The 23409-nt window shown below is 35.3% G+C and overlaps 1 pseudogene; it reads left to right on the top strand.

Annotated features, from left to right (window-relative positions):
• Window positions 1-4745: 4745 nt before the first annotated feature.
• LOC149157945 (epoxide hydrolase 2-like) lies at window positions 4746-7520 on the top strand (annotated as a pseudogene).
• The last annotated feature ends 15889 nt before the right edge of the window (window positions 7521-23409 follow it).

A 23409-nucleotide genomic window follows, 5' to 3' on the forward strand; every position in this document is an offset into this window, starting at 1 on the left:
AGTAGGAGAAATCATTAGATGCACCTAATTGCAAGGCAGCAGAAGCAATCATTGAGTAGGTAAATCCTCACGTTTTTGTTCTTGGTTTTGGTGCATACAGTGAGCCTTTGATGCATGATATTATTAAGTTGAATCCTAGCAAATGATGAATGAATACCTTGTACAAAAGAGGGAAAAAATTAAAACTCATCACCACTGATGAAGCCAATTAATACATTTTCCACACTCATTCTAAGTTGGAGCTACTTAAGCTTGCAAGGACCAAATTTGTTACATATTACCTCAATATCAACATAAACAAAGTCTTTTAGACTTATTATTTGAAAATTGCTATTTTTATTGAGTTGTATCATCGTCCTAGGTTCTAGAATCTATGTTTTTTTATTTTTATATGTTTTCAAGTAAAACTATGCCATCCCAGTTGCATGTCTTCTAGAAATATGGGGTACCTTCCAGCCTTCCCCGAAATCTGTCCTGTCATCTCCCTGTCCCCACGACACTAAAATTAGATGCAATATAGCGAAAGACAAATTGAATTAGTTTTGGCACAAGTCAACTTTTGTCATGTACCTGATGCCCAAGAAAACATCCGCAAGTGCAACCCTTAGTGAGAATGTTGTATATATTTCCAGCCCTAATGACTAATTTCGATTTTGGCAACTTTCTTTATTGCTTTTAAAAACTAAAAAACCCTTGGTTTGTAAATTTACTAGTTCCTTCGGTTGACTTACAAAAGTCACAGGAAACAAGGAAAAGGGAAAAAAAAAAAATGCTGGTGAGCATATGTACACAACTCTTACACCTTTGACCAAAAAACAATTTGGGCTTTTTGACTTTTAGTTTTTTCTTATATCACAATGTCAATATGCAAAACAAAATAAAATGCACAGCCATAATTTTAAGAGAATACAAACTCATTCTTATCTGCAAATTTAGGATATATACCTTGTCACTAATTGCATCTTGTATAACTACTATATCTGTAGAGATAGAACTAATAATTTCTCCAGTGCTGGTCTTCATGTCAAAAAAAGTAACATCTTGGCTCAAAACATATTTTAAATATTTCATTCTCATGCAAGTTGATTGTCGCTCCCCTGTTTGCATCCAACATGAGAACTCTGCATAAATCCATACAAACAGCTTATTTTCAGCTATTCAACGTTGTAGATTGTTTGTTGGAAGGAAAATGATACAAAATATCAACTACTCTAGAAGGTATAGGCCATGTGTTCAGTTGATGTATTTATTTTAAATTATAAAACCAAAAATATAAATAAAAAATTGAGGTGAACTTTAAATAAGTACGGGTATGAAAACCCCTTGTCTAATATTCTCTTTTTACTTTCAAAATATTCAAACCAATAATCACACACCAAACCATGACAAACAAAATTTGTGAATTGGATTGGAACATACCAAACCATCCCGATAAAATGATGACAAGTCCCAAGTAGAAGATATGGAGAGCGTGCTGCAAAAGTTGCTAGACAAATTAATACTATATGCTCAAACTTTAGTTCAGAAAAAGTGCAATTCTAAACTGTCTTTTTCTCTTGTTTACTTGGAAAGGACTGAAATTGGTCTAGGCATAGAACAGTTGAAACCTTCAACATAACAAAAGTATCAACCATACAAGAAGGTTACAAGCATGTTATATAAGGAAACATTATGTTCACTATTAAATAAAACATTATTTATTGAGAAGGAGAGGCTACTAAAAATGAACAATTTTACAATATCTTGCTTTCTTGACACTGGAATACTATTTTTTTCTGATTAATTTTAAGTGTGGCATAACATATATTTCCTGTGCTAAAAGCTAGTTAAGGTTGTTTGTGAACATTCTCGTGAGATTTCCAATGAAGTGTCATTATCATATCCACATTTGAGGCATCAATGTGACAATGACTTCTACCTCAAATAAACTGAAAGGAATTTGCATGGAAAGAACAATTTAGAATGCAGAAATTGGAGTATCAAAAACACTTATAAACTCTATCTTCCCTTCATAAGCCTGCAACTGCATTTTAAAAAGTTAAAATGAAGTAAATGTATTATGAATTATCAACATATAACTTTGTAAATATACATTTCTGCAAGCTATGAAAATGGCAATAAAAAATATGAGTCCTAGATGATTTTAGCATTCTAGCAGCAAAATATTCTAACCAAGAAGACATAACACTGGTGTATTGGTTGGCTTCGACAGCCTAGATATGTGTTAAAATGTCAAGTTTGAGTCCATGACTCCATACTTTTTTCACCTATCATCATCAAAAACTGATACCTACATAATACCAACAAAATTGCAGCACAACATTATCATCACTAACATAGCAATATTTACTTTCCCTTCAAACTTCTTATCATGGATATTATGCCCATAGTATCTCTTGAAGGTGGAAAGCTTGATTTTTTCCTTAATCGTCTGTTTGTTAATCATAGATTATGTACATTCGATAGAGTGTTTGAGAATGGTGATTACAACTAATCACTCGGAAAGTTGGAGATGTGCATCGAATTGCTCAATAACAGAAGCAATCAAACAATGTAAACCAACAAGGTGTTGAATGTGCATTAATAAGCATTAAGATCGTAATGTTAGTAAGCAAGCACTTATAAAGACAACTTCGATCATGTGCAGACTCTCGTCTAATTTAGGATCATCGTAACAAGCAGGAATTTAAAGGAGGCTTACTTTCAAATTTATGAAAGGCGAACTAGTCATAGAAGACAAAGAAATCCCATCTCAGCCCCCACCATGCATACACTCACCCAACTCAGAAAAAAAGAAAGATTGAACTGAAAAATGATTTGGTTATATTTTATCCTTGACTTGAATTGGATGCAAGGTATGATTACGAAGTTCTTGCTGTCACATTACCCTATACAACACTACTTTAAGGGATAAGACCTGCCCTCCTGTTAGAGCCTGCAAAGAGGAAATGATAAGCTTTTACCATTTTGCGTTCATTGTCTCTTGACCTGCTTTGAATGAAACGTTTTAAGCAAAAGTAACTAGGAGAGTACACCGGGACACATGGAATGTGATCATTGAAGCTTCTTCAGAGGCCAGTACATACTTCCCAGCACCCAGCGAGAGTATTAGTGCATAATAAGCATGGAGCTATATTAGAGCTCTAAGCTTCACAAGCCAAAAACGAAATGAAGTTACTTCAAAATAACAAAAGTTCATATGATTTACGAAAAAAAATTCCTTCACCAATTAGTACCCTGTTTTACCTTGGAACAGGGTATATGACATACAGCCCACCATTATTGGTCAGAAAATGCAACAATATATATGCCTAGCCTGTTAATATTCAAAAAATTGCTGATATGGACAAGCATGAAATTTTAAGTAACGGCCATGCATGATTCCAATACAAAGCGATAGAGCTCCATGAATACTGAAGGCTAGTTTAATTAATGGTCATGTACAAATCCAATTTAAAGCAGTGGACCTCCAGAGTCCACACAAACTGAACCATGGGAGTGGTAGCAAGGTCAAAGACATAAGATAAGATCCTATAATAAAGCGCTATATTTCAAAAGGAGAAGGAATGAGGGAAGAGGAGATTATTGAAGTGAACTCAGTTCAATGACTCGAAACATTGGTTATGGATGACAGCTTATCATATAAACTACAACAACATGGGAGGAGCAACAAGTCCAAATATGTAAAGATCTTATGACAAAGCATAATGTTTTTAAGGAGGAGAAGGAAGAAAGAATGTATATTTGCACCCCAAAGTCTGCTTCCCGAGTGGCAAAGCTTTTTGTATAGGATGGTACCTAAACCGCTAGCAATATTAGGACTAGATGCTGACACATCAAAGTGGGGACTTGCATCCCAAAGTCTGCTTCTAGATTACCATAGCTTTTGGTGCAGATGATGCCTCATAAACCAGCTCTGTAAGATGGCATCAAAACTGCCAACAATGACTATATGCTGACACATCAACTTGGAGACTTGCATACCAAAGTCTGGATATTAGGTATATATGTTAACACATTAAACCTGGGACTTGCATCCCAAAGTCTGCTTCTAGATTAGCATAGTTTTTGGAGCATATAATACCTCATAAACCAGCTCTGTAAGATGGCACCAAAACAACCCAACAATGACTATATGCTGACACATCAACCTGGAGACTTGCATCCCAAAGTCAGCATATTATGACTATATGCCGACACATCAAGCTGGGGACCTGCATCCCAAAGTCTGCTTCTAGATTAGCATAGCTTTTGGTGCAAATAATGCCTCATAAACCAGCTTTATATGATGGCACCAAAACAGCCAACAATGACACATTAACCTGAACAAGTCAACCTGGAGACTTGCATCCCAAAGTCTGCATATTAGGACTATATGTTGACACATCAAACTGGGGACTTGCATCTCAATGTCTGCTTCTCATATAAAAAAGCAGACAAGTTTATAAAACATCAAATACCAAGCCTAGGGACAGTTACCAGCATATAGCTCTACCATCAACAAGATTATTACATGGTCTTTGAAGAAATCCAAAGAAGCAAATAAACAAAAATAAAATCCACCGAAACCCCTCAAAAACCCTAACAAAACCACTGATATAGCCTAAAATTCCGAACTTTGTACATTTAAACCTACTCAACCATCACAAAACCACTGATCTAGCCTAAAATTTCAACAAAAAATAGAACCGATCTATCTACCATTTGGCAGCTAACTAGCCTACTGCTTCAAAGAGAGCATTGACATGCCGATTCACATAGCGCTTTGTGTGAAGGCACTTAATAGTGCTCAGCAAATAGCAGAACCAGCCCAATGTTACAGAAGTATCGATATTGAAACAGTATGCACAAACCCATCCGATCTATCTACCGTTTGGCAACTAACTGGCCTATAGGTTATAGAGAGCATTGGCATGCCGATACTGTGTGAAGGCACTTATTAGTGCTCAGCCAATAGCAGAACAAGCCCAATGTTACATAAGTATCTATATTGAAACAGTGTGCAGAAACCCATTACACAAAATTTACGACAAGAATGGGAGTTACAGAACAAACCCTACGCTACAGAGACCTGCCATCAAAACACCCCATCCAGAGGACCATTAAAAAATACTTGAACCAAAAATAAAGCGTCTATATGTGACATCAGAAACCAAAACTATTTCGTGAAACTGCATATTCAGGTCATTTTTAAAAACACTAGAAATTCGCAACCTGGGAAAAAACCACCATGAGATAGTAAAACCGTATAGTGCATATTCAGATTGCAATTACAGACGTATTAGAACCAGATTTTCCGCTTCGATACAGCTCATCGAGAGCAACAGAGATCCAGATCAAAAACCAGACAGAGTTTACATAACATCGAAATACCAAGCCCAGGGACAGTTACCAGCATATAGCTCTACCACCAATAGGATTATTACAGAACCAAAACATAAGACCACTTGCAGACAAAAAAAACCTTAGCGCAACATCATATTGCCTATCTCCTCCAGCTACCACCATCGGAATCACCACCACCATAGTGAGAACCGCGACTGCCACCATAGCCGCCACCGTCGATGGACATGACCATGAGAATTCGAGAGATTAATACACGAATAATGGCTTTACCTTGGATTCCACGACTTCGCCATAGGGGCTGAAAACCTCCTGCAGGCTTCTGTCGTCAGTAGATCATGCAAGACCTCCAACGAAGCATTAGAACTAAACATCTGCTGAAGCCATCTTCTCAGGCTGAAGTTTAAGAAAACTGGATAGAACAAGAGAGAGCAAGAAACCACTAACACAGGACCAGATCCAGGACCAGAACCGAAAACGAACAGAACCAAGACGAACCAGGGACAGACCGCCCCATAAGTTTTGATTCATGAACTTTGATTCATGTTAATATGTTCTATGCTGGTTATGATTTCATGTTCTATGTGCTCAACAAATTCCTGATTAAGGTGGCCCTATGTTTATGCAAACAACAGTAGTTGGAAACTTAGTATCTATATATCGTAATTAACATATTTCAAAGTTCAAACTACATTTCATGATGCAGGTGTTGGTTGTGGGGAAGGATTTTGGAGCAGTTGTTGCATATTATTTAGATTTGTGTCATCCAAATCGAGTGAAAGGAATTGTAACATTGGGTATACCTACCTTGAAACCCGGAGGACTAGATAAATGGGACTCAGCGCCTAAAGGCATCTATTTTAGACATTGGCAGGTACGTTTTCTCCCCTTTGTGCTTAAAATATGCATTGAACAAGGAAATTGTATAAAAAACCAGGTTCTTCTTTAAATAATGATAGCAACCCTCATGGAATTTTCTGAATGTCTCCTTCGGATTCATTATTATAGGAACCCAAGAGAGGATTGGTAGATCTTGGGTGTTTTGATGTAAAAACAGTGGTAAGGAATATATATACTCTTTTCTCTAGTAGTGAACTGCCCGTGGCAGAAGATGGTAAGGAGGTAATGGATCTCTATGATCCTTCCAAACAATTTCCACCATGGTTTACTGAGGATGATCTTCAAATGTATTCAAGCTTGTATGAGAAATCTGGTTTTGTGTTTCCTATGCAAGTCCCATACCTTTGCAACAAAAGGTAAACCTTGGTTTTCCCTTTCCTTTCATTTCATTATAAATCAATATAAACTTATAGATACTCAAGTTTGATCTTCATTTTGAACATTTAATTTACAGGGATCCTGGGTTATTAACCCTTTTCAATGAATGCACTATTCAAGCTCCTTCCCTTGTGATCATGGGTACCGTGGATTATTTTCTGAAATTTCCGGGAGTGCAGTATTATGTCAACAGTGAGATGCTAAAGTATGTTGTGCCCAATCTAGAGATCATTTTTTTTTCCAGAAGGAATCCATTTTGTTGAGGAAAAGTATCCAGAGGAAGTGAATAAACTTCTCCCTGGCTTTGTGAATCGGGAGAGGCTTGGCAGATCTTGGGCGTTTTGATGTAAAACCAGTGGTAAGGAATATATATACTCTTTTCTCTGGTAGTGAACTGCTCGTCGCATAAGATGGTAAGGTGGTAATGGATTTCTATGATCCTCCCAAACCATTGCCACCATGGTTCACTGGGGATGATCTTCAGATGTATTCAAGCCTGTATGAGAAATCTGGTTTTGTGTTCCCTATGCAAGTCCCATACCTTTGCAGCAAAAGGTAAACCTTGGTTTTCCCTTTGCTTTCATTTCATTATAAATCACCATAAACTTACAGATACTCAAGTTTGATCTTTGTTTTGAACATTTAATTTACAGGGATCCTGGGAGATTGACCCTTTTCAATGAACACACTATTCAAGATCCTTCCCTTGTGATCATGGGTACCAAGGATTATTTTCTGAAATTTCTGGGAGTGGAGTATTATGTCAACAGTGAGATGATAAAGTCTGTTGTGCCCAATCTAGAGATCATTTTTTTCTAGAAGGAAGCCATTTTGTCCAGGAACAGTTTCCAGAGGAAGTGAATAAACTTCTCCTTGGCTTTCTGAATCAGCACCTGTGAGTGGATATCAATCAAAGCAGAACATGTAAGGCACAGAGTATTAATAATAGAACATTGATATTAGAAAAGTCTTCAAGGTACCAGGCTTCAAATAAGCATATAGATGCTCTCTGTAATTGTAATTAGAGCATGGGCTTAATCATATGCATTTTTGTTTCAAAATTTTATCTTATACTATGTCTTTACTCTTATGTGTCATGCAGATTTTGGTTCTGCAGTAGTTGGTAAAATAAGACCTTGAAAATACATATTCAAGTTTAATCTGAAAGAAGAAGTATTATATCTAGAAATAATTAACAACATAAGAAGAAAATCAATACATCTAGTAACTTGAGAGAGACATGACAGAGATCAAATTCATTTTATAATTCCAAGAAAATCACCAAAAATAATTCATTTTACAAGTGGCTACCAAAACACTCAAGCAAGCAAGCATATCAGTGTTGCAGCCAATCAACCATTATGTAAAAATTACTACTACTACAGCTTTTATGCTTGCTTACATCTACTGATGTTTATTGTGTGTTGCATATACAAGACAATTTTCACCTTATTTGTATCTTCTAGCTTTTCACAAAATGTGGTGTGGCTTGCTTCCCAAATAATGCAAAGAAAGACTTGCTTAAAACGATTTTATATAAAAATGCCTTGTGCCTTTTAGGAGGGAAAAATAGTAGTGAATCCTAAAAAATGAACTGCATCTATTTACCCTGCATCAATAGGGTGTGTGGAGTTAAAATACCAAGAATTCTCATGCCAAATAAATGAATGATTAAATTAGTCACTTTAATATCCTCTCCTCAGTGCACTAATATTTCCAATTTGGGTGGACACATCCACTATCAACTCCACAATATCATTCATATTTGGACCAATAACAGCATGTTCTACATCAAGTTCCAAACTAAGACCAAACTTTGAATCCTGAAGATGACTCTGGGGTGCGTGATGAGGATCAGGAGTCTTTGTTTCAGCTGAAGTAGCTTCATCCCAGTCAAAGTCATCATCATGTGGTGGAATATGTCTTCTAACATGTTCTTGAGACACGCCAGGGTAAATATCTAAATCACCATATTTTTCTTTTCCTATTGGATAACCATTCTATCAACTGCCAAGCTTTTTTTCACTGAAGCAATGCTTTGCTGTAATGAAGTCATATTATTCTGCCACATTTTCTCAATGGAGGCTAGTTCGACATCATACGTTGACCACCGAGTTTTGTATTGATGTATTTTTTGGCATAAGATAGCGTTTTCATGTTCTTTTTCTTTCAAAAGTGTCTCTACAGTTAGGACACAACTTTTAAGATCTGAAATGAAATAAGGTTGACCCTTGAATATCTTCTTGTCTTCCAAATCATTCTCAGAGGACTGCTATAACAAAACAGATGTAAAAACAGATAAGCAAAGATCAAAACCATGAGTTTTCTATTAAATTGTATACCTTAGTCAGAGCTTGAAATCCAGATATATCATACTTTTGTAGTAACCAAAAAATCCGGCTCTCACCTTTACTTCTAACGCCTGTAAATTTTGACTTACTTTTGGTAGATCTGGTACCCTTTCCATTCCTTTAACTTTGGCATCGATTTTTGTTTCCTAAATTCTCTATTTTCTAGTACAAACTTAAGCACTCTGCATCAGATGCCAAAACGTGTAGGTACTAAAATTATTGAAAAACAAAATTGCCTTAAACTTCCATCTGTATTCCATTGATGATCCACTTTCTAATTCAGATTCCACTAGAATTTTGGACATGAGAATTTTATAAATAGACTCCTCATGTGAAACAGTAACCATGGACTCCTGCAATAAACAGCAACAACAATGACAATACCAACATCGCAGATAACTTTTCAGATTATATCTGGAAATATTTAACAACATATATCAGTGTTGCACCCAGTCAACCATTATGTAAAAATTACTACTACTACAACTTTTACGCTTGATTACGTCTACTCTGAACCAAAAGAATTAGATTTCAAGTTCCAACCTCTTTAAATGGGCATTTAACCAACTACAAACCACTTTATTTATATTTTGATGAAATTCACACCCACCAACCTCTTTAAATGGGCACTGAACCAACTACAAACCACATTATCTATATTTTGATGAAATCCACACCCACCATATCTATATTTTGATGAAATTCACACCCACCACTGGCCACTTCCCCTCATTCTGAGGATGGTAACCAAGGTTAACTAGCCAGTTGCAATTTTGGCAAACTAATCCAACAGAGACATCGAATGATACCCATGACATTCACAAAGGTAGCCAGCCTAGAGACTTGGCTCTGCAACCTCACACTTGCAATTCATAGCACTTTAACCACCTGAACTAACTCATCAGGTCCCAATCATCTATAACTGTTATTATCCTCTTTCGTATTCTTTGTAATATTATGCTTATGCTACAAATATATATACAATGATTGTTAAATTCAAGTGCACTTTGTCTCCGTGTACTTATGGTCAAGCATTTATCTTCTCCCCTTACACTCATGCATTGCACTTTCTTTGTGCAAATTCCTCATCATAAAATTGTTCATGGAACACCTCCATGGATTCATAGAATAGCCCCACTGAAAATTTTAGGCCAAAAACGAATATGATCTATTGGATACATGGATGCAAAAGACGACCTGTTTTCATTGTAATTTTGAATTCAGTAATCATGATTATCAATGTGACTTTGAAAATTTTATAATTATTTTATGTTTAAATTTTTTATATATTCGTTAATGTTCATTTTGACTGTAGTTTCACAGGTTTAATATTGTATAATTCTGAAAGTAAAACAATTAAGTAAATTCCAAAACCTTATCTCTCTTTCCATTATTACAAGTTTATTCTAATAACCTATTGATATCCAAATAGTTAGAAGGAGACCTGACCCTCCTGTTGCAAATTCACTGTTTAAAATTAGTTTCGTGTGTGAGGATCTCAGTTTGGACAAATGATTATCAAATTGCAAATACCCACAAAAATATCAGTATATGCAACATTTATCAATTCACCAAATTCCAATCTAAAATTTCAGCATGCAGATACTACCGAATTGACCAGAATACATGAAGAGAACCTTAAACAAACATCATTCATAACCTACTTAAGGCTTCAGATGGGAATTTCTTTTATAGACTGATCAACTTACCAGAACTACTGCTGCACTTTCTTCATCCACAGAAGCCACTTGAAAATGCTTGAAAATAAACTCTCTGTAAGGGCCATTGTCAATAGAAATATTTGCAGTGGAGGCCCTCAGCCCAACAACCATTTTAGTCGGTCTTCGAAGGCAAATAGTTGAGTTCAAACATGATGACAATTTAATTCCCTATATACAAAAGCATGTATTAGGTGTTGAGAATCACTAGAAATATGAAGTGAAGATATATATACCTCCTTCTATAAAAAAGAACATCTCCACGGATTCATAGAACAACGCCATTGAAAATTTTAGGCCAAAAAGGAATATGATCTATTGGATACATGGATGCAAAATACGACCTATTTTTGTTGTAATTTTGAATTCAGTAATCATGATTATCAATGTGATTTTGAAAATTTTATAATTATTTTATGTTTAAATTTTTTATATATTCGTTAATGTTCATTTTGACTGTAGTTTCAGAGGTTTAATACTGTATAATTCTAAAAGTAAAACAATTAAGTAAATTCCAAAACCTTATCTCTCTTTCCGTTATTACAAGTTTATTCTAATAACCTATCGATATCCAAACAGTTAGAAGGAGACCTGACTCTCCTGTTGCAAATTCGTTGTTTAAAATTAGTTTCGTGTGTGAGGATCTCAGTTTGGACAAACGACTATCAAACTACAAATACCCACAAAAATATCAGTATATGCAATTCTCTATTTTCTAGTACAAACTTAAGCACTCTGCATCAGATGCCAAAACGTGTAGGTACTAAAATTATTGAAAAACAAAACTGCCTTAAACTTCCATCTGTATTCCATTGATGATCCACTTTCTAATTCAGATTCCGCCAGCATTTTGGACATGAGGATTTTATAAATAGACTCCTTATGTGAAGCAGTAACCATGGACTCCTGCAATAAACAACAACAACAATGACAATACCAACAGTGCAGATAACTTTTCAGATTATATTTGGAAATATTTAACAACATATATATCATTGTTGCAGCCAGTCAACCATTATGTAAAAATTACTACTACTACAACTTTTATGCTTGATTACGTCTAATCTGAACCAAAAGAATTAGATTTCAAGTTCCAACCTCTTTAAATGGGCATTGAACCAACTACAAACCACTTTATCTATATTTTGATGAAATGCACACCCACCAACCTCTTTAAATGGGCACTGAACCAACTACAAACCACATTATCTATATTTTGATGAAATGCACACCCACCATATCTATATTTTGATGAAATGCACACCCACCACTGGCCACTTCCCCTCATTCTGAGGATGGTAACCAAGGTTAACCAACCAGTTGCAATTTTGGCAAACTAATCCAACAGAGACATCGAATGACACCCATGACATTCACAAAGGTAGCCAGCCTAGAGACTTGGCTCTGCAACCTCACACTTGCAATTCATAGCACTTTAACCACATGAACTAACTCATCAGGTCACAATCACCTATAACTGTTATTATCCTCTTTTGTATTCTTTGTAATATTATGCTTATGCTACAAATATAACTCCAATGATTATTAATTTCAAGTGCACTTTGTCTCCATGTACTTATGGTCAATCATTTATCTTCTCCCCTTACACTCATGCATTGCACTTTCTTGGTGCAAATTCCTCATCATAAAATTGTTCGTGGAACACCTCCATGGATTCATAGAATAGCCCCACTAAAAATTTTAGGCCAAAAAGGAATATGATCTATTGGATACATGGATGCAAAAGACGACTTGTTTTCGTTATAATTTTGAATTCAGTAATCATGATATTCAATGTGATTTTGAAAATTTTATAATTATTTTATGTTTAATTTTTTTTATATATTCGTTAATGTTCATTTTGACTTTAGTTTCACAGGTTTAATATTGTATAATTCTGAAAGTAAAACAATTAAGTAAATTCCAAAACCTTATCTCTCTTTCCATTATTACAAGTTTATTCTAATAACCTATTGATATCCAAACAATTAGAAGGAGACATGACCCTCATGTTGCAAATTCACTATTTAAAATTAGTTTTGTGTGTGAGGATCTCAGTTTGGACAAACGACTATGAAACTGCAAATACCCACAAAAATATCAGTATATGCAACATTTATTAATTCACCAAACTCCAATCTAAAAATTCAGCATGCAGATACTACTGAATAGACCAGAATACATAAAGAGAACCTTAAACAAACATCATTCATAACCTACTCAGGGCTTCAGATGGGAATTTCTTTTATAGACTGATCAACTTCCCTGAACTACTACTGCACTTTCTTCATCCACAGAAGCCACTTGAAAATGCTTGGAAATAAACTCTCTGTAAGGGTCATTGTCAATAAAAATATTTGCAGTGGAGGCCCTCAGCACAACAACCATTTTAGTCGGCCTTCGAAGGCAAATAGTTGAGTTCAAACATGATGACAATTCAATTCCCTATATACAAAAGCATGTATTAGGTGTTGAGAATGGCTAGAAATATGAACTGAAGATATATATACCTCCTATAAAAAAGAACATCTCCACGGATTCATAGAACAGCCCCACTGAAAATTTTAGGCCAAAAGGGAATATGATCTATTGGATACATGGATGCAAAAGACGACCTGTTTTCATTGTAATTTTGAATTCAGCAATCATGATTATCAATGTGATTTTGAAAATTTTATAATTATTTTACGTTTAAATTTTTTATATATTTGTTAATGTTCATTTTAACTGTAGTTTCACAGGTTTAATAGTGTATAATTCTGAAAGTAAAGAGAAAATGTCTTAAACCTCTCTATTATTGAAAATATAAGGTGTACATTTCAAGTTCAGAGGCCCTCACGCACGATCAAAAATAGTCCACATCCCCAAGCTGGGGACTCTGCCTACTCAGAATACACACAAGTGCAGAAGATATCACAGCAATCATAACATGATCAGAAACCTAAGATTAGAAACCATATTGCTTGCATGATGTATGCAACTTCGAATTTACACCTGGGTGCTCTGGCACATATGCTACTGGTTTTTTATTTATACTTAATAATAACCAGCGTTTTTTTCTTACTGAAAAAAAAAATAGATAAATAAAATTAATAAATAAATAAATAAAAATAAATAAATAAATTCGAATTTATGGGGTGTTGCATTCGTTTATCCATATTTATGGCTTCACTTTAAGAACAAAGGAAAAATGTAACAATTACTTGGTGACAATGGAGCATTTATTTTACCAGTGTAAAATGCAATATGGAACATTGGAAAATGTAACTGAAAACAAAAACTGATAACAATCAATCATGAAAATGACGAGAAATCATAAAGCCCAAATCTTTCAAATTATGAATGGCTTAAAGTAAATTCATTTACACAACATACTAAGAAGATGAATTCCATGACCAATGTCAGGTGAAAGACCAGGAACGTTTGAAAGTTTTTAAAAATCATAGTGATGATCATAAATCACTTTGAGAGGAATGCAAGAAAATGTAATCAACTATCTGCAAACTCAGGTGAAAGACCAGGAACGTTTGAAAGTTTTTAAAAATCATAGTGATGATCAAAAATCACTTTGAGAGGGATGCAAGAAAATGTAATCAACTATCTGCAAACTTGTGAAATCAAACAACATTTGTGAATATGAGATTTGGATTAGGATTCTGGACACACAAAATTAAATGAATTCTTAATTCTTTCTTTAATTAGCCACCTAAACCAAGATGTATGCAAGAAAATGTAATCAACTATCTGCAAACTTGAGAAATCAAACAACATTTATGAATATGAGATTTTGGGTTAGGATTCTGGACATACAAAATTAAACGAAGTTTTAATGCTTCAGTTAGAAGGAGACCTGACCCTCCTGTTCATGTGTGAGGATCTCGGTTTGGACAAATGACTATTAGACTGCAAATACCCACAAAAATATCAGTATATGCAACATTTATCAATTCACCAAATGGCAATCTAAAAATTCAGCATGCAGATACTATCGAATCAACCAGAATACATGAAGATAACCTTAAACAAACATCATTCATAACCTACTCAGGGCTTCAGATGGGAATTTCTTTTATAGACTGATCAACTTACCAGAACTACTACTCCACTTTCTTCATCCATAGAAGCCACTTGAAAATGCCTGAAAATAAACTCTCTGTAAGGGCCATTGTCAATAAAAATATTTGCAGTGGAGGCCCTTAGCCCAACAACCATTTTAGCCGGCCTTCGAAGGCAAATAGTTGAGTTCAAACATGATGACAATTTAATTCCCTATATACAAAAGCATGTATTAGGTGTTGAGAATGGCTAGAAATATGAACTGAAGATATATATACCTCCTTCTATAAAAAAAAAATGAACAGAAGAGGCAGAGGTATAAGGTTCACCTCAAATTTTCTTGCAAGTTCAATCCACTGTGTGCTCGTTCTGGGAGAGAAACTAACCAGGGGAGAGAAACTAACCAGAGGTCCTAGAATGGGGGTGTTGGCTTTGACGGCCTGGTACTGATGATGCGCATGACGTGGATACCGAACTTGAGCCCCATCTGATGGATAGAATCGGCAATGGGCTTGAAGCCTCGACCACCAAAAGTGGAGAGCCACTGTGGAGGGTCTGGAACAGGGCGTCCCCATTCATCTATCAAATCATGCCCCGGAGAACTCACTGACGCTCCCTTTTCCCGTTTCCTGTAACACAAGAAATCCACCACCGCATACTGCAGCCGCTTCCCTGTTAACTTCCACCCGCATTTTTTAAAACCAAATAAATGACTACCCACCCGTCCGCAATAAGGAAGGGTTTGTGGTTACCTAGTATCCGAAGCAAAGCAATTCATCGGCCATGATCTGTGCGTTATCCATAAATTCATCCTCCACGATAATCCAAGAGAACGAATCGTAATGAACAGGGTTAGGGTTAGATGCACGCAGCGGAGCCACCGAACTATGTTGAAAGAATTTCAAATTGGATTATGGTTAATAGTGCAAATCAAGATTTAGTTGTAGCATCGAACGGTGGAAAAACATTTAATCGTCTAACAAATGATCTAACCGTCAGGATTATGACAGAAAGGCAATTGGGGGAGTTGATTTCAGAGGGAAACGCCTTACGGCGTAAAAATAGAATATAAAATTTGGAAAAAAATTGCACTTTGAGAAATTTTGATCCCTCTTAATTCTTATTGTATCCATAGTTAACATGGATCTATCATGGTTCTATATACACAAACCATGTGTAATTTTTATTGTTTAAATTGCATTTTTGAATATATAAATAATTCAATATTTGGAAAATGTAGAAGTAAATTAGTTAAAATGGATATTTAAATAGTTTATTTAACTTATTAAGCGAAATATTTTGAAAATATAAGAATTATCACATTAAAAAGTGAAAAAATATGAGATTTCTTTATACTTCTAATTACATTATTTCTCTCTGAAGTTCTTATAAAACTATGTTGATTTGTAGTAACATCTAAATATTATGTTTATGTGTAAAAGTGAAAGTAAAATAGTTTCACCACATCTTCTTGACACTAGGTTGTGAGAATTAGATTATTGACGTCTCATAATGCTTGTAATTCAAATTAACCAAGCAAAATGAGATTAATATTAATATTTTATAATAATTTTGATTATAATTAACTAAAACATGTATATTTATTTTTCTTTTTATTAAAGAAATTACATATCCCTTTATATTTAATTGTAAAATATATTTTTGAGAGTAACTAAAAATTTAAATTCTTAATAAAATTATTGATATTGAATAAGAAACGCATTGAAATTTTAATTATTTTAAAAAACAAATTTAATATATAAAAAGATTTAAAAATTTTAATAAAATTTAAATTTATGATTAATTTTATAATTTATAATAAAATTTGATTAATAAATTTTTAAAGCATTTATGTACAATAAAATAAAATTGCAACTTCTTTTGAATTACCACATATTTTTTAAAACTATAAAAATCATAAAAACACTCACTCACTCACTTCTCACAATTGTATTGGAAAATGCAATGAAACTTACGATACTAAATGCCTACATTGAGAAACTAAAAAAAAATCATAAAAACACTCACTCACTCACTTCTCACAATTGTATTAGAAAATGCAATGAAACTTACAATACTAAATGCCTACATTGAAGTTATTTTATTTTGGCACTATTTCTCGAGCATAGAAAGCATGGCTACCATCTATTCATACCAACAATCACCTCCAATAGTTAATCCATGCTTGGAAAATGATCTTAGCACTCCAGAATCGTTATAGCGATGACTGGTCAATTTTCAAGAATAAGGTGGTGTGAAGATGGTGACATTGTTATGGTTGGATATCTTGTCGCTGCCACTAAACAATAGTCCAATAGCTATATGACACTTCTACTTGTATTTGTACATGTATAACACACACCTGTAAATGTTGTGTTACATCAATCCGCACTTTTGCTTCACGTTCAAAAGAAGGTTAAAAATAAAAGCAACCTCAAAAGGTCAGTTAACCATTCTTTTTGCCGTGGTTTCACTTGTGATTTAAAATAAAAATAAAAATTTATTTAATTTATAAAACTATATTATGCACATACATAACGAGCATGTATTCAAGTATAAAAATTCACTATAATTTATTCAAAAAAGGTCATTAGCCATACCAATTTTTTTACATATATTATATAACGGTTGGTGGATTATTTATAGAGAAGAATAAAACATTGACCTAACAAGAAAATAAAATGGATGTTGTGAGCTAAAACATCAAATTTTCTCAAACTATTTTGTTCTTTACAGATTTATAATATTAGAATGTTACATATGCTTCAGAAGAAAAGCAAGTGTGAGTTGGCCAACCCGCAAGTGGTGAAAGTTTCTAAAATAAAATAATTATTTTTGCGTGTGGAGTTGGTTCAATATAGAGAGTCAACTGAGTGATTGAGTATTTTGAGTGTTAGTCAAGTCAAGTTAAGTGATAGACGTGTGGTTGCATGTCATCATTCAGTGATTGAGTATTTTGAGTGTTAGTCAAGTCAAGTGATAGACTTGTGGTTGCATGCATGTCAAGACAAGTCGCTGTGGTTGCATGTCAAGAAGAATAGCTAGTTAGAAAAGGACAAATACCCTTCACCAAGTTCATTGTGATCATCATGTTTTGTGTGATCAATAGAAGAGCAGCAGCTTGTGTTTTGTTTAAATTCATGCTTTGTCTCCTCCCCTTTCCAACAAATTGGTATCAGAGAGAGATTACACAGAGCAAAGGAAAAACAAATTAGCAACAATTTGTGTGAAAGGAGAAATTTATTTTTTCCTCGTAGTGGTTTTATTGGCATACAGGGCGCTATAACGCGCTCAGGGTCAGGGGAGAGCTGCGTTAACAGTCAAACTCGTGGGTTCCTTTGGGACTTGTCGCGTTAAACATTCACGCGGGAGTTCATTTGGGTGAAGGGCATTAATACGCAATCAGTTTCAACGATACATCGTGTTAAAAAAAAAAGGTCTTTCATACAGCACGTTAAAATTTCAGAAGTCGTTAAAAATTCAAAAGTTTCAAAGGAGTGCTGTAAGAATTCGTATTAAGACTTCATACAACTAACGTGAAGGTTTTCATGAGACCTTTTTTAAAAAGTGTGAACGTGGCCTTTTAATTAAAGTTTTATAAACGTGTAGTGAAAGATTTTTGTTTTTATATAGGAGTTGTCTATAATGAGATTTTTTGGAGATTCTGGTGACGGAATCCGGCGGAAGAAATTGAGGTTAAATCTTGATTTGTTGCAGTTAAAATAGTTTTTTAACTACATATTTGGATTCAGCACCTTGAAAAACCCCTGGGAGGCCTTGATTGTGTAGAAACTAGCTATCAAACTTGCGATTCCAATAAATTGTTGCCGGATTTTGACCGGAAAAACCCACCGGAAAGGCTTCCAAAAAGTCTCATTATAGACAACTGCTTTTATATATATAGAACTTTTTATAAAAATATATTTTTATATAAAAATAAATAAGTTTTTCCGGCTTCAGTTCTCATCATTTACAGGGAAAAATTATGATGTGTGGGCCATTAAGATGGCGACCATGTTGCAGACACATGATGTTTGGGATTATGTCAAGTTTGGGTTTTCAGAACTTAAGTACGAAGAAGAAGAACAAGTTCTCAGTAATACAGAGAGAGAACAATGGAAGAAAGACAGAAAGAAGAATGTACATGAGTTGCAACTTATTCAACAGGGAGTGGACCGAGCAGTGTTCCAGAAGATTATGATCATGTCTTCAACAAAAGTAGCATGGGATACTTTGGTGACAAACTATAAAGGTATGGCCAAAGTCAATATTGTTAAGTTGTAGAATACTAGGAGAGATTTTGAAAGTCTGCAGATGAAGGAGACAAAGGACATCGATTCTTTCATGAATCAGGTCATAACTGTCGTAAATCAGTTAAAGATTTATGGTGAAGATATAAAAGATCAAAGAGTGGTTGAGAAGGTCCTCCGATCCTTCTCTACCAAATTTGATGTTGTGGTAGCAGCTATAGAAGAAGCCAAGGATTTGGCATCATTGACAAATGATGTGTTGATGGGATCACTTCTATCACATGAGACAAGGATAGACAGAAATAAGGATTCCACTTTAGAGACTGCTTTCAAAAGTCAGGTTTCTATTTCAAGAGACAGAGGTCGAGGCAGAAATAGAACAAGAGGGAGAAGACGAAGTGGAAGATATGGTGGTCAGAGAGATGACTGAGAAGAGCATGAACATGGAAGTGGAAGCAACTACAAAAGCTTCAAAAATAATCAAAGATTTGACAAATCAAAGGTGAGATGTTATTACTGCAATAAATTTGGTCATTATGCTCATGATTGTAGGATGAAAATAGCTAATCAAGGGAACTAGAGAGCTAATGTCACTACAGAGAGTACTAACTCCATGTTCCTAGCTTGCCATACCATGCATGAACCTTTTGCTAATGTGTGGCTGTTAGACAGTGGTTGCAGTAACCACATGACAGGAAACAAGGATTTGGTTGCAAATTTCGATCAATCTGCGAAAACAGAGGTAAAGTTGGGGACTAACAAGACTGTGGTAGTAGATGGCAAAGGAGTGGTCAACATTCTGACTAAGCAGGGGAAGTCGAAGACAATCTCCGAGGTATATTATGTTCCTAGTCTCAAACATAATTTGTTAAGTGTTGGTCAATTGACACAGAAATGATACAAAGTTATCTTTCAAGGTTAAGAATGTGTTATATATGACAAGCCCCCAAGCAAGCAACTGATAGCAAAGGTGCAGATGACGAGGAACAGAGTTTTTCCTCTAATTTTGAATTACAGTGGTCAGCTGAGTTCTTTTATAGTTGCATGTTCTAATGATTATTGGTTATGACACTTTCGATTTGGACACTTACACTTTTCTGGTTTAAGATTGTTGCAGTGGAAACATATGGTTAGAGGATTACCTCCCATCAAAGAACCTGATAGTACTTGTGAGTGTTGCATCTTGGGAAAGCAACACTATGAAAGTTTTCCAAAGAGAATTGCATACAGAGCAAAGCAACCTCTTGAGCTAGTGCATACTGTTAGAGCCTAGATTGACCTCACGTTGAAGGAAGGCAATCTTAGGATAACCACAAACCAAGCTTAACCTGGTAGCTAGCCCTACCAGGTCGAGAGAGGGCTCTCTCCTTATGGAAACTCTGTCAAAATGACTGAATCAAATGGGATTTTAGGCTAGGTATAGTAGCTCAGGGGATTTTGATTGAATTTGTTGGTTTTTGTGCTGGATCAGATGGAGCTAGGTAATTTGGGTCTAGGAAATTAGGTTAGAATACAGGATGTTCTATGGGGCAAGGTAGTTATAGACTTTTACACTTGAAATTGAGTGAGGTGAGATTGTCTAAGACTAGTGAGGAGCTGAGGAGGGCATGTAAAGATCATGTATCCTTTTCAAACAGTAGAAAACATAGAATACTAAATGGTTTCCCAAGACAGAGCACTGTAAACAATGAATTCTACCTATCAATCTTCATATCATTCAGTTAGAAGCAGTGAAATAGATTGTGGCAAACATAAAACATGTGAAAAACTGATAACAAAAGAAGAAACTATGCAAAAGCACCATACCACAGGTATCCCATAAAAATAGCTGCAACTCCTATTAATTTCCTTACCAAACTGCTTACAATGATGTACAATATTGTTCAGAGCATCCAAGTGAATCCAACCTCACCAAATGACCAATAAAACACATAATATAGACATCTAACCTACTCATCCTGACCTTTATGGGTCGAATCCATGAGAAGAGGGGTTGTTTCAACCATTTCCAAATAGAAAACTGGAATATAGGCAATCAAACAACTTGCCTCTAAAAAATGGGAAACTGATTCATTTACCTCAAAACCACCTCTAACTAATGAATCTACCCTATAACACTATTTTACCATTACATTTACATTCCATGTCATCAATTACATCAGTAAAATCATCTATGAGGAGAGAGAAAACAAATTTACAGTCAAAATAGGTGAAGTCTTGATTTTATGGGCAAACTGGTCAAAAGTGCACCGCCACTGGCCAAAAGCACAATGCCACTTTCAACATACTTTTGGAGGCCTTCCCCTTAGCCAAATTGAGCATATGATAGCTCATTGGAAAGGCCTTCAAGTCTGGTTTCTGGAACAACTGGAATTTTTGAATTTGGAGGTCATTTGCCCCCTCAAAACTTGAATCTCCCAAGACTACTTCTGTGTGTCCAAAAAGGGGCAGAGAGGTCATTTTTGGTAGTTTTTTGACCTTTTGGTGACCCAAATTTGCTCTAAAACTTCTGAAACTCTCCACGGCGTATGTTCTCATCATGATGAATCCAAAAATACAAACTTTTTCTCCATCTGATGCTCCAGGAAAAAGCACAACGCTGGTGGCGCTGCGCTTTTGGGCCAGTTTTTTGTGTTGAAAATTTCAAAATTTGAAAAATGCAAAAAATCTTCAAAACTTGCCCAAATTTTGCATGGGACACCACCATCAACTGCTTTGATGGGCTAGTGAGGCTTCAACTAATATTTTTAACTTATGTTGCTCCTTTTTTCTCTCTAAATCTTTCCTCAACCTAGCTTTAAGCTTCCTAATCCTTATGTTACAGATTTTGTTGGGGGTCATGTAGGCCAACTCATGGTGAAACTGAACTCTCTCCACCATTTCACAAAATTCAAACATGCTTGATGCCTGAAACAAGAAACTACAAGTGGGCAGGCCTGTAATTCCCTCAAGCTAGTGGGCTCCTCTCTAATGATTTTTCCTCCTTTATGGGGCTTCCTCTGTTGTCTGTGTTTCTCCATGGAGCTGTCACTAAGTGTCTCTTCTTCATACTCATAATCACTGTCTCTTTCCATTATTTTCCTTTGGCTTTGAACAATATGGTTATATATGGATAGTTGTGGATAATTGATGCGGAGGAATGGAATGGGCAGAGTGTATGGATGAGGGGGTTTGGGAAAACGTGTGTGTGAATAGGGTTTTATCATGATGAAAGATGAAAAACATAATACTCTGTTTTTAGGTGAGAACTACATTTAGCTTCTCAACCAATAAATTATGATTTTAACAATGATTATTAGTTTCTTCATATCCTTTCTGATCATTATTGGCATGAAATCACTGACTTTGACCATGATAAAACCCTAAAACCTAAAGACACCAAACCCTAAGACCTAATAAGATAAACTGCAGATTAAACCATGAACCAGGACTGAAATATGAAAAAGGATCAACAAGTACAAAGTATGAGGAGAAAATCTGGATGTAAACTCTACTATCAGTGAATCCATGACCTAATGGAATGACTCAGCAGTATGGGACTCCTACCATGAGATGCAAAAGAGAAAATTTTGATCACTGATGGTAGTGTGAAGATACTGACACTAACACATACAGACTTGTGTGGACCTATGAAGACATAGTTGATTGGTGGAAATTGTTACTTCCTCACTTTCATTGATGACTACAGCAGAAAGACTTGGGTTTATTGAAACTTTTGCAAAGTTCAAAGAATTCAAAGCCTTAGTAGAAAACCAAAGTGATTGACAAATTAAGGTATTGAGGTCAGATCGTGGTGGAGAATATGACTCAAAGGAATTCCATGATTACTGAAAACAACATGGAATCAGAAGATAGTTTACAACCAGGTACACACCACGGCAGAATGGTGTAGCAGAGAGAAAGAACAGGACAATTATGAACATGGTAAGAAACATGTTGAAAGGTAGAAACTTGTCTAATGAGTGTTGGGCAAAAGCAGTTGCATATGCTATTTATGTGATCAACAGATCTCCACAAAGAGTGTGCTGAACAGAGTACCAAAACAAGCATGGTCAGTTATGTATTGCAGTGTATCTCATCTCAGATTATTTGGATGTGTAGCTTATGCACATGTGCCTAAGGAGCAAATTGGATGATAAAAGTGAAAAATGCATATTCACTAGTTATAGTGAGCAATCAAAAGCTTATAAATTGTATAACCCTGTCACAAAGAAGACCATAATTCGTAGAGATGTTGTGTTCAAAGAACAAGAGTCATGGAATGGAACTGTAGACAAAATAGTTGATGCACAAGTGCCACTGATGGAAGAAGATGATGTAGCAGAAAAGGAGCAGCAAGACTCACAGGTGAAGACACCAAACAGAGACACACCAACAAGGCCTCCAAGATTTTCAGAGAAACATCCATCTTCA

Source organism: Pinus tabuliformis, chromosome 5_2 (assembly GCF_031772625.1).
Source record: "Pinus tabuliformis cultivar Carrire ecotype Pingquan chromosome 5_2, CPIR1, whole genome shotgun sequence".
Classification (NCBI taxonomy): Eukaryota; Viridiplantae; Streptophyta; class Pinopsida; order Pinales; family Pinaceae; genus Pinus; species Pinus tabuliformis.